This window comes from Pongo pygmaeus, chromosome 17 (genome assembly GCF_028885625.2).
Source record: "Pongo pygmaeus isolate AG05252 chromosome 17, NHGRI_mPonPyg2-v2.0_pri, whole genome shotgun sequence".
Taxonomy (NCBI): Eukaryota; Metazoa; Chordata; class Mammalia; order Primates; family Hominidae; genus Pongo; species Pongo pygmaeus.
In genome coordinates, this window is record NC_072390.2 from 72,747,024 (window position 1) to 72,750,702 (window position 3,679).

Genomic DNA, 3,679 nt, shown 5'->3' on the forward strand with positions numbered 1-3,679 from the left:
TAATCTGTTTTTTGTTACAGTGGCCCATCCCAACTAAGAACTATGAAAGAGAGAGAGAAAATTATCTATTTCCCTACACTTATAGTAATGTAAATAGCATAGCCACTCTGGAAAATATCAGTTTCTTAAAAAGCTAAACACTTGGCCAGGCACAGTGGCTCACACCTGTTATCCTAACACCTTGGGAGGCCAAGGCAGGCAGGTCACCTGAGGTCAGGGGTTCGAGACCAGGCTGGCCAACATGTCAAAACCCCATCACTACTAAAAAATACAAAAATTAGCTGGGAGTGATGGCAGGCTCCAATAATCCCAGTCATTCAGGAGGCTGAGGCAGGAGAATGGCTTGAACCTCGGAGGCAGAGGTTGCAGTGAGCAAAGATCGCGTCACTGCACTTCAGCCTGGGCGGCAGAGCGAGACTCTGTCTCAAAAAAAAAAAAAAAAAAAAAGAGGCCGGGCGCAGTGGCTCAAGCCTGTAATCCCAGCACTTTGGGAGGCTGAGGCAGGCAGATCACGAGATCAGGAGATCGAGACCATCCTGGCTAACACGGTGAAACCCCCTCTCTACTAAAAATACAAAAAATTAGCCAGGCGCGGTGGCAGGCGCCTGTAGTCCCAGCTACTTGGGAGGCTGAGGCAGGAGAATGGCATGAACCCGGGAGGCGGAGCTTGCAGTGAGCCGAGATTGCGCCACTGCACTCCAGCGTGGGCGACAGAGCGAGACTCCGTCTCAAAAGAAAAAAAAATTCTGATCCCCGAATGCTCAGGGAGACTGATTTGAGTAATAATGAAACTCTGGTCTCCCACACAGACAGCTCTGCATGAATGACTCTTTCTCTATAGAAATTCCCCTGTCTTGATAAAACAGCTCTGTCTAGGCAGTGAGCAGGGTGAACCCGCTGGGCAGTTACAGCATGAGGCAGCCTTGTAGTGATGGCACAGTTGTGTATCTCAATTGTGTTGGTGGTTACAGGAAGCTACACTCGTAATAAGATTGTATAGAAGTACACACGTGTGTGCTTATAAAACCAATGAAATCTGAATCAGCTCAGTGGAGCATTTCAATGTCAGTTTCCTGATTTTGATTTTGTACTGTAATTATTCAAGATGTTACCACCACTGAAGGAGGCTAGGTATAGTGTACACTGGGCCACCCTGTACACTTTCTTTGAACCTTCTGGTGACTCTATCATTATTTCAAAATGAAAAGTAAAAAAAAAAATTGTAGTTGGGCTCTCAAGCTTGGCGTGTGGTCAGTAGGGAACCACACGGGTTCAACATGCATATCAAGAAGTGTTATTTCTGTTCGGGGCCCATCTACCCTGGCTATGGCATGATGTTCATCCACAACGATTGCAAAGTGTTCGGATTTTGTAAATCTAAATGTCATAAAAACTTTAAAAAGAAGCGCAATCCTCTGAAAGTTAGGCGGACCAAACCATTCCAGAAAGCAGCTGGTAAAGAGCTTACAGTAGATAATTCATTTGAATTTGACAAACATAGAAATGAACCTATCAAATACCAATGAGAGCTGTGGAATAAAACTATTGATGCAATGAAGAGAGTTGAAGAGATCAAACAGAAATGCCAAGCTAAATTTATAATGAACAAATTGAAGAAAAATAAAGAGCTACAGAAAGTTCAGGATATCAAAGAAGTCAAGCAAAGCATCCATCTTATCCAAGCTCATCTTGCAGGCAAAGGGAAGGAGTCGGAAGAGAAAATGGAAGGCAAAAGGGAAGGAGTTACAACAGGATGTGGACAAGAAGATGCTTCTTAAACATCTCTGTAACCGTTTCTTTTATGGACATTTGAAAATGCCCTTTGGAGACTTGGAACTGGTAAATTATTAGTTTATTTTTTACATAAGTTCATTTAAATGAAAAGTGATTAAAATATATCTCTCCTACATTGCCATCTACAAAACACCAGATATTACGGATGTTAGATTGCATGTCAGTATTAAATCTTCACTGATAAATGTACTTATGTAAATCATGACAATTCTACTTATAACTATAGAAGTGAATTGTGGACGTAAAATGGTTATGTCATTTGGATAATGGCACTAGGCAGCATTTGTATAATAACTAATGGCAAAAAATCATGGCTAGTGATGTATAAAATAAAATATTCTTTGCAGTAAAATATTCACTTTATTAATGTTATAGAAGGGGGGATACAACGAGAAACTAACAATTTGTATGACAGTGTCAAATATTTTGATTTTAGTATTTCCTGTTTTGGTTTATTTGCATCTTAGAAGAGCATAGTGACATCGTTTGATGAAGTCTAATTATGCTGGACTGTTTCAACTTGGTTTAACCTTTCTGATAGGTAGTTGTGGATGTTTGGGATGAGAACTGAGTAATCTTTGCCTGGAGTGACACTACACTCTAGAATTTCCACTTTGGAGAATACTCAGTTCTAACTTGTGATTCCTGGTAGAAAAAACTTTATTTTTCTAGCCTAGCAATGATCTAGAAGCAGAGGAATCCTAGTGCCTTTTAAAAGTTATTATGTGGTTTTCTTTTAAAAGCTCCTGTTTTTGGAAAGTAAAATTTATGGGTACAACATCTGCTCATTATTTGCACATAAAATAAAACCATTTAAAAAGAAAAAAATTATAGTTGGACATAAAATAATTTTTAAATTTAAAATTACCTCAGGATATACACATGCATGGAACTAATATTTTATACATAATCTTAACTTGCTTTGGTCAGTGTATCTACTTGTAAATGTGTCTCACCATTCGGTTCCTTGTGTTCTGTTGCTGAATATGGTGTTATAGCACTTCTGGTATGATAGCCATGGACTGTTCTCTGATTTTCTCCATTTCTTGCTAATGATGTGTAACTATGACATGTGGACAGTACCCGGATTGCCTGGTTTGATCACTGTGGCTACTTTTGTAAGCATCTCATGGCAAATCTTGTCGGAGCACATATAGATTCTGGGAATCTGCATGGTCAGAGTAAGCTTGCTCTCCTTGGGTGGCTGGAGGGTTATGAGTATTTTTCACAACTGTCACTTCCTGAACTTGACCTTTGGTGTACTTTCCGGATTTGCTAATGCATCTGCTATGCTTGAGGCATGGCTTTAAAATAATATAACTTTTTCGGCCAGGTGCGGTGGCTCATGCCTCTAATCCCAGCACTTTGGAAGGCTGAGGCAGGTGGATCACTTGAGGTCAGGACTTCAACAGCAGCCTGGCCAACATGGCAAAACCCTGTCTCTACAAAAAATACAAAAATTAGCCTGGCATGGTGGTGCATGCCTGTAATCCCAGCTACTCGGGAGGCTGAGGCACGAGAATTACTTGAACCCGGGAGATCATGCCATTTCACTCCAGCCTGGGCAACAGAGCAAGACTCTGTCTCAAAAAAAAAAAAAAAAAATTAGGCCAGGTGCAGTGGCTCACGCCTATAATCTCTACATTTTGGGGGACTCAGGCAGGTGGTTCATTGAGCTCAGGAGTTGGAGACCAGCCTGGCCAACATGGGTGAAACCCTGTCTCTACTAAAAATACAAAAATTAGCTGGATGTGGTGGTGCATGCCTATAATCCCAGCTACTTGGGAGGCTGAGGCACGAGAATCTCTTGAACCCAGGAGGCGAAGGTTGCAGTGAGCTGAGATCACACCACTAAACTTCAGCCTGGGTGACAGAGTGAGACTCC

The 3,679-nt window shown here is 41.4% G+C and overlaps 1 pseudogene; it reads left to right on the top strand.

Moving 5' to 3' along the window:
- The first annotated feature begins 1,277 nt into the window (after positions 1 to 1,277).
- On the top strand, positions 1,278 to 1,778 carry LOC129018786 (probable ribosome biogenesis protein RLP24; annotated as a pseudogene).
- Positions 1,779 to 3,679: the final 1,901 nt, after the last annotated feature.